We start from the raw sequence: 9,583 nt of genomic DNA, 5'->3' as shown, positions 1-9,583 counted from the left end.
TATATAAATATATATTATATATATAATTTAATATAATAATCTAATACTATCCTGCTAGTCTGTATTTTCTTCTGAATTTCCTTCTTTTCTGTTCTGTGTATTTTTGAGATATTTCATTAATGTTCTTTTCTTTCTTTTTCCCTCACCAAGCATGTGAAAAATATCTCAATAACATCCCCTAAGTGTTCCAGGTCTGGGAGCTAAAGGCCCAACTTTAATTTCCCTGATTGGTGTCAAGTTAAAGTCCTTTAATAGTTATAGCAATTAAATTTCTGTCGACTGAGATTATAATACCATCTTGTGGTTCAAATTGGGGAATTATCTATTTTCCATGTGGTCAGTATTTTTCCTTCATTTTTTTTTCTTCTAGAGTCCTAAGAGCTGTTCTCAACGTAGCATTCTCAGAGCACCGGTACTTAATTTACTATTTATTTTTAGGGAATGCTTTTCTGGGTAGAAAGATCTTAGAGTGGACTGCAGGAGCAATCCAGATGTAAACCTTACTAAAAAGGACTTTGATTTTACTCACTAATGAGTTATTTTGGAAAGAGGCTGGGAAGGCCTTAGAGGGGCTTGTTAAATATTTAGCGAAGTCTTGTGCAGTTGCATTCAAATAAAGGTTTAAGAATCCTTTGATGGTTGTTTCAGAAAAATTTCCAGTTTGTGTTGCTAAATTTTTCCCTGGGGACATTTTAAAAAAATGGCCCCTCACTACCTTTCCGTTCTTATGTTTTTCTCTCCTCCACTTTATGATTCATCTACACTGACCTTTTCACTGTTTTTCTGAATATGACACTCAAATCTCCTGATTCTGTACCTTTGGACTGGCTCTTCCCCATGCCTGGAGTGCTCTTGTCTTTCCTGGCTTCCTTATAGACTCAGCTTAATTCCCTCTTCTATAAAAGGGCTTTGCCAGTCCCTTCCCCAGTCCCTCCAATCTATCGCTGGCCCTCTGAGTTTATCTCATTTACACTGTATAGATCCTGTTTGTACATTGTGGTTTGCGATGTTGTCTCCTCCATCAGAATGTCAGCTACTGGAGGACAGGAATTATGTTTTTTACTGTCTTTGTATGCTCAGAGTTAGCACGGGTGCCCCATCCACTGCGCCACCTAGCTGCCAAGTTTTTATTTTTTATTTTTTAAGGGGACCAACCCAAGTTTATCTCAAAATGATATTCCACACTTGACTACAAGGATAGAGGTTCTTCAGAATATCCATAATGTGAGGGAAATGGTCCCTGGTAGCCTCAAACCAGTACTTGATAATGATCTCTTTCGGTTTAGGTATAGGTTATGTTGCCCTTTGGAAGGTATATGTGTCTGCGTGGGTTTGTCTAAGTGTGAATTGAAAGCAGGCATGAATAGAGATATCTAGAGTTATTTCTACCCACTCTCTTCCAGAAAAACTTTAATTCCTGCTAGGAGGGGAAGCAGGAGGTTGGGTCTAGAGGTTGGCCACTCTGTTCTCCTCAGAGAAAGGGGAATACTGGACTAGAATTATGTCTATCTGCTCACCAAATTATTGTTAGTCATGGGAAAATAATTTTTAGGTTTAAGCTAAGCTACTGATCACTATATTCCTTAACAGGGAAAGAGTGCCTTGGGGCACTGTATATCCAAAGTTTGACTCCTTTTTTCACCAAATACCAGTTCTTTAAAAAAAAAAAGTAACAAATAGCAAATAAACCCATTTATTCAAACCGATAGCAAACAGAAATCAGAGAAAAGATACAGATGAGAATAAACCAGACAATACAGAGAGTAAATGAGTTCCTTTGGGAGTGAGATAACTCAGCTGAACCAAAAGAGTCTTAGATCTCACCCAAGGGAAAATTCCCCAAAGTCTTTAGAGTATTAAGCTGAGGATGGGACATGGTTGAGGACATGGTTGAGGACATGGTTACCAGAGTTTTTCTCTCTCTCCAAGGACCTGAAGAAATGTGGAACCACATTTCTTCTTTCTCAAAACTGGAAGCCAAAAGACAGGATCCTTCTCTTCGAAGCTCTTGCCAACTTGGCCCTCCATGTAGGTTTGGAGCATGGAGTAATCATTCTCCATCAATGAAGAAAGTCTTATGCAAAAGAGCTTTGAGCCTTGAGGTATATAGACATGTAGAAGATGAATTATTTTTATTTGAAATACCATTATTGAAGAGTATGGTGGGGAGGAGGTGGGACTTAGCAGTCATTGTTCCTTAGTGTTTCTGTTTTTCTGTATTCCTTTTTCTTCAGATTTTCTACCTCATATTTTTCCTACACCATTGTACCCATCCTTTGGGATTGCCTATAGCTCCAACTCTTGAATATATATATTTTTAACAGAGGTTCCCAATGATTGGATTGAAATCTAAGAATAACTCTTTAAATCTTGCTAGATAGAGCTCTGAGCTGATTGGTGCTAGAAAACTTACATTGCCAGGTGTCTGTGTTGTTTTTTCCTTCTGGTTTTCTATAGTGCAACAGGTGATAGCTTCTCCACTAAGGAACTTTATACTGTTTGTGTCTGAATCACCCAACCACTCTGACCCTGGGTTCTTCTGCATTCTTCTACCCCTCAGTGATTACAAGGATCTTGATAAATGAAAAATTGCTCCTCTGAACAAAAATTCTCCCCCTGCAGAATTTCTTCCTTATTTTAGTGAATCAATAAGAAGTTTTCTTTCCTTTCCTTTCCCTATACCACTTCTCATAAAGTTAAAAGCCCCAAGCTGACTCTAAGCCAATGTTTTACCCTGGTACTGCAAATTCATGTAAGGCATATGGGACACTGTTGCATACTTCTTCCACACCAAGAGACACTAGATATAGCGAAAAAACATCCAACTGGCTTTCAGGAGACCTGGGTTCTTGTCTTGGTGCTGATATTATCTAATTGTGGGACATTGGACAAGGCACCACACTTTTTTGAGCATCACCTATAAAATGAAGTGGTTGGATTAGCTGGATTCCAGCTAATTCTGGCTTTCTTTGGAACAGATCTGTGAATTCATCTATGTAGAAAACTGCCATTACTGATGGAAATCAAAATCCACTCAGTAATTTATAGTCTTAGAGAATTGCTGTGGGCACTGAAAGATTGAATGATTTGCCCAGTGTCCCACAATCAGTATGTGTCAGAGGCCGGGCTTGAGTACAGGTCTTCCTGACTCCGAGACAAGCTCTCTAACCACTATTCCAGGGCTGAGTCTGTGACAGCAAAAAAAACCCCAAAAAAACCCTCTTTCATGGTCTTTAAATTTTCCCTTGTTGTTTCATGTCTATATGTCTTGCCCTTCTAAGCAGATGGGGAGATTATGACTTCTGCTTCTTCTATAGGGGGAAGCATCATGGTATAGCTGGAAGAGGATTAGATTTCAGAGGAAGAAGTCCTGGATTTGAATCCTGTCTTCGTCACTGAGTAGTTGTGTGGACCCAAGGTGACTTAACATCTCTTCCTTATCTCTGCAATGAGAGGGCTAGATTCCAGCTGTCACTCCTATGATCTAGTGATCTTTCTAAGAAAGTACAGGACTGGCCATACAGTAAGAGCTTCAATAAATTGGTTTATTTTTAAAGTCTTAATAACAGTGGTATTGTCCATCCATTTTAGAGCTTACTAAATGATCGCCTATAGCTCCAGGTAGATTGAAGAGTTTCAGGCAAGTGATAGATGCAGGTAGCGACATACTTACATTGTTGGTGGAGCCATGAAGCAGTCTAACCATTTTGCAAAACAATTTGGAATTACGCTACAAAAGTGGATGTGTGGTGAATACTCTTTGACTCAAACAATCCTACTCTGGGGCATAAACCTAAAGGTCAAAAACAGAAATAGGGTCTAATATATTGCAGAATATTGAAAGCAGGACTTTTCTTGTAGTGTCAAAGAACTGGAGCCAATGTGATTTTCCACTGATTGAGGAATAACTGAACAAATTGTGGCATGTGAATCTCATGGATCATTGTACAGCAAGAAGTGACAAAGATTAGGGATTCAGAGAAACATGGGAAGATCTATCTGAACTGATGTAGAGGGAAATAAGTAGAACCAGCAGAACAATATAAACAGTGACTAAAACAATGTGCTTGAAAAGATCATGAAAAGGAAGACAAATCGAGTATCTGAAAATCCAGTAGTGGTCTTGGAGAATAGAAATGAAATATACCTCTCTTTCCTCTTTGAGAGGAGGGGGACTATCAGGACAGAATGCTGCATGCATTGTAGACATTGTATTCCTTTTTTTTTTTTAACTTTTACTTTGTTAGAAGTGAAGTTTTTATTGCAGGATGCAGGCCCCTGTGAGTAGTGGGCCTGCATATTTAGGATGGACGTGATATATAAACAAAAGGCGTCAATAAAATTTATTTTTTAAGACTAAAGAGGGCCTAGAAATCAGAAGACCTAGGGTCTAATTTACTTTCTCCCACTCATTAGCTATCTGACTTTGGATGTATAATTTACTTTCTTTGCACCTCAGTTACCTCACCTAGTTTTTAATAAAGGCATAATCTCTAAGACTCTTTCCAGCTCTAACCCTCTGTGACTCTGTGACTCTCTCCTCTTCCTTCCCCTCACCTCTGGCCCCTCCTCTTTCCTCTCCCCTTCCCCTTTCTCTTCCTTCCCTCTTCTACTCTTCTTCCCCCTCCTCCTTTCTGCCACCACTGCTCAAAATGAACCTCCCTACTCCTAATTTGCTGAACCATAGTTAGGTTAAATAGTTTCAAATTGCCCATAAGTGATCCTTTTTGCATTTCTTCTGCCTTAGACTGCTTTCTAAGTTCCTAACTCCGTAAGCATAAAGAAAAGACACTATCGCCCTCTTATGGCAACTTTAGAGTAGAGGCATGGATGCCTACAGTGATAATATATCTTATTTTATGGGTCATTTGTATTGTATGAGAATGAAAATATTCACTGTGAACTGGAAAATACCCCATTTGTTGTTATATGAAACAAAGCACACTGAGGGTGTAGCTTATTTGCAGAGTATTGTTCTGCAAATCTAAAACATTAGATCAAGTAAAAATTCATTCCATTAAGAAATTTTGAACAGCCTTTGGAGGATTTTTTTTAGGTCTATTTTATGATTGTGAGAAGATAAAAATTAGATTTCATGTTCAAATTGGTGAATTTGAACAAATATTTTTGAATGGAAATCTAAAAAGCTGAAACAAAGAAATTAAACACCACTATTTCAGTATGAACCAGTTTCTTCACCCCATCTTTCAAGAACATCTACAAATTTTCCTTCTCTTTCCATTCTTCATCCTCTTCCCCTTCTTTTTCTCTTTTCAATGTGGTCTCCCTATCTTGTCCAGGCTGGAAGTGCAGCAGGCACTCACAGGATGGATCTCCCACACCGATGAGCATGGAAGCTTTAACCTCCTGTTTATCTAATGTGAGGTGTGTTTGTCTCTCCTTAGGCAGCCTGGTGGCTCTCTGCTCCCAATGACTCACCATATTGATGCCATACTTAGTGCAGACACCTGCTTGGCTTTAGCTCTGCAATAGCTTGGAACTCCTGAACTCAATTGATCCATCAGCCTCGGTGTCTCTAGCCAGAGGGCGCTACTGGCACTCACCACCACATCTGGGCCATCTATAAACTTTTCAAGAACTTTGTAATGGTTCCGTGATTTTAATTTCAGGCACAATATTTGCAATTTACTTGGTTATAGTAATTATGTACTATTACTAATCCTTTTTGAAAAAAGCTTTCCAATAATGATTATAATAATAACATTATTCAGAATATAGATTAAGGATTTTTTTTTCACTCAATGCTACTGACAGTCATTGCTTTACTATAATCTTTATTTTAGCAAAGACTCAATATTTTTCCATTGATAAAAAGGTACACATTTTTAAAATTCTGATTTTATTTTTAATCAAAGCAAAAATAATTAACCTAAAGGGTTACTTACGTGTTACCTGTTAATTTTCAATACTTCAATGAATTTCTAAGCTCATTGATATGGGTACTTCTTTCAATAACACAGACTGCAACCCATCCATGCTTGCTCATTCTGTGTGATTCTAGTCCACATTCTTCTATCAATTTTCCACAAGGAGTCCCTTCAACTAACTGTGAACCTTCCTCTAGATCTCTTCACATTTTACAGATACAGATACGGATATCCACTGATTTTCCTTTGCTTCTGCTAAGTGACTGGTCCGTCTCCACCACCCCCTACCTTGGTTATATGCTGACATCCTTACATGACTTCTATTAAATTGATTGTAATGTATACTCCCACAATGCTCCTCGCTCCCCTTTCTATGACCCTCAATTTTGATTCTTCAGAGACTGTGGTATTCCATGACTCAAAATCATGTACCATCACTGGAAGAATATCGTGAAAAAAAATGTGCATTTGTTTCAGGAAGAAAAATTTAAAAGCCCTGCACAGACTTTTAAAGGCAATCCGGTCTGCTTTCCTTCTTCATAATTGTAATTGTAGACCCAGTTCATTTTCTGTTAGCTTTGTCTGTCTAAGATATGTGTCCTAATGGACCAGCTCTGTGGTTCATTCAGTCACTTAATCATAAACAGGACAATAGGTGTTATTTATTCACTTAATTTTTTTTCCTCTGTGGATAGTTTGACAAAATTCTTTTGAATGATTCTAGGTCTTATTTAGGAGGTTATGCAATGGCCTGAGACTTGATGCAGTTAGCACAATGTCATTTGTTAACAAGGGCATATGTAGGACCTTTCTATCATCAGGCATTTAGTAAACACCTACTATCCACCACACAATTGTGTGATTTAAAACACAAATGTGAAATATGTGAAAAGATGTGAAAAAAATGTGAAAAATGTGAAAAATAGTCATTGCCCTCAAGAAGCTTGCATTCTTTTGAGTTATTGTATATGGGGCTTTAAGGGAAAAAAACCACTTTACATGTTATCTCATTTGATCTTCAAAACAACCCTGGGAGGTAGTACTAATATTAACCTCATTTTACAGAGGTGGAAATTGAGGCAAATGGGAGGTTAAGTGACTTGCCCAGGGTCACATAGTTAGTAAGTGTCTGAGGCCAAATTTGAACTCAAGTCTTCCCAACTCCAACTTCAACACTATTCATTGAACCACCTTCTTGAGATTCTTAGAAGTGGAGATGAGCAGGGAGAGCATTCCAGGCATGTGGGACAGCCAAGGCAAGGGAGAAACAGAAGATGGAGCACCACATATGAAACGGAGTAAGTTCAGTTTAGCTGGGTTATAAAGTGTGGGAAGAGGGCTATAATATGTAAGCAAGTTGGACAGGTAAGGTGGGACCAGGTTGCAAAGAGCTTTAAGAGCTAAACAGAAGAGTTTATAGTTGATACGACAGGGAATTTACTGAGTAGATGAATTCAATGGTTAGACTTGAACTTTTAGGTAAATCATTTTCACAGCTATAAGGAGGATGTATTGGAGTTCAGAGAGAAGAGGCCTGAAGACTTATTAGGATGCTCTTGCACTAGTTAGGCCAGAGGTAATAAAGGCCTGAATTAAAGTTATAGCTACATGAGTGGAAGAAAGGGGGAGATGCTAGAGAGCGTAGAGACAGAAATGACTCTTTAATTTAGATTTTGTGCTGGACATCTTGTCATACCTTTGTCGAACAAATGGCTCCCTGTTTCATGTCTCACCAAGTATTAAAGTATATGTTAATTTAATATGGAAGGTGTGTTATTAAAATTTCTCTGCTTTATCATCCTTTGCAACAGATGCTGGTGTATAAACTACAATTATTTTCTTTTATAAATTATTATTTTTTAAAAGCCCAACCTGTTTTTTTCTCCTCTCTCCTCTTCACTCTCCCATTGGGGAAAAACAAAACAAAGGCAACAAAACCCTTGTGACAAATGGCATAATTAAGCAAAACAGGTTCTTAATTTGCCATGTACAAAAAAGATATGCCTTGTTCCTCACCCTGACACCACCAATGACTTATCTATCAGGAGGTGAGTAGCATGCTTCATCATTGGTTTTCTGGAATCCTAGATGGTCATTGTACTGATCAGAGTTTTTAAGCCTTTCAAAGTTGTTTGTCTCTAGAATATAGTTGTTATTGTAGGAATTATTCTCTTGGGTCTACTCACTTCACTCTGAATTGGTTCAAATATGTCTTCCCAAGTTTCTCTAAAACCATACCTTTTATAATTTTTAAAATTTTAATTTAAAAAAATATTTTATTTTCAATTCAGGGAACAATACAAGTATTTCCATAACAATGCAATAAAAAAGATGATTGCATATGAAACTGCAAATCTACCATGTACAACTTGCCTTTTCCTCCCCAAATATACAAAAGTTTTCATGTAAATTTATTTTTTTTCCTACTTTTTCTTCCCCCCAGCCCTAGAAATGGCTTACCATTAAACACAAATAGATACATATATGTAAATTATTCTATATATACTTCTTTTTATTAGTTCTTTCTCTGGATACAGACAACATCTTCCTTCATAGGTTCTTTATTTTTAGTTTGTGTATTTATAATAGTCAAAATGACTTAGTCACTCAAAGTCATTCTTAAAACAATATTGCTGTTATTGTATACCATGTTTTCTTGATTCTGCTTACTTTACTCTTCATCATTTCGTGCAAGTCTTTCCAAGCCTTTCTAGGATTAACGAGCTCATCATTTCTTATAGCACAGTAGTAGTATTCCATCACAACCATACACCACAATCCAGTCAGCCATCCCCCAACTGATGGGGATCCCTTCAATTTCCAGTTCTTTGCCACCACAAAGAACTGATATAACATCCCATTCACATTCAAAGTTCTAATGGCTACTTGTGAATTTCCCTCCATCTTATTTTTACTCACTATTTTCTTTCTCAGCCTTTCTTTTGCCCTATCCCTGTTACCTTATCTTCTCCCAGTACCCTTCCACCTCCTACTTCACCCACTCCCCCAAGAGTCCTTCCATCCCCTCCTCCACCCTCCTAAATCCCATTCTACCCCCCCCAAAAGTCTCTCCCACACCCTGTACACCAGTCTTCTCACCTCTCTACATGTTCAGAAGACTTTTTCACTATTTCTTGTAGCACAATAATATTTCATTATATTCATGTATGAAAATTTGTTCAGCCATTCCTCGATCAATGGGCACCCTTTTAGTTCCCAGTTCTTTGCTACTACTAAAAGATCCGCTAATAATATTTTTTGCACAGACGGACCCTTTTCCTATTTCTTTTGGTCTCTTTGTCATATAGACCTAGTAGAGGTATCACTGGGCCATAGGAGATGCGTAGCTGCGGTAGTTTTCACAGTGGTTATTTTACAAATACTTACATGACCAGCGCAGTATGAAATGATCCAATTCCCCGTGTAATGTTTCATGTTGCCTTTGGATGTACAATAAGCTTAATTCTGCCAGCTCCTTTATTTGTTTGGCCAAGGAAGCGCCCTCCAATTTAATGAAAGCTTCCTCTGTGTGTGTGTGTGTGTGTGTGTGTGTGTGTGTGTGTGTGTGATAATACTGACATTAGTATGGTCCACATAATACTGACCTTAGTATGGTCCGCTAGCACTGTTCAGTTTCTCCAGTAATACAGCATGTTTACTTGCCAATCACAGGACAAAGATCTTACATTTAGAGG

Source organism: Trichosurus vulpecula, chromosome 3 (assembly GCF_011100635.1).
Source record: "Trichosurus vulpecula isolate mTriVul1 chromosome 3, mTriVul1.pri, whole genome shotgun sequence".
NCBI lineage: Eukaryota > Metazoa > Chordata > Mammalia > Diprotodontia > Phalangeridae > Trichosurus > Trichosurus vulpecula.
The sequence above is the reverse complement of the archived record's forward strand: the minus strand, read 5'-3'. Positions refer to the sequence as shown.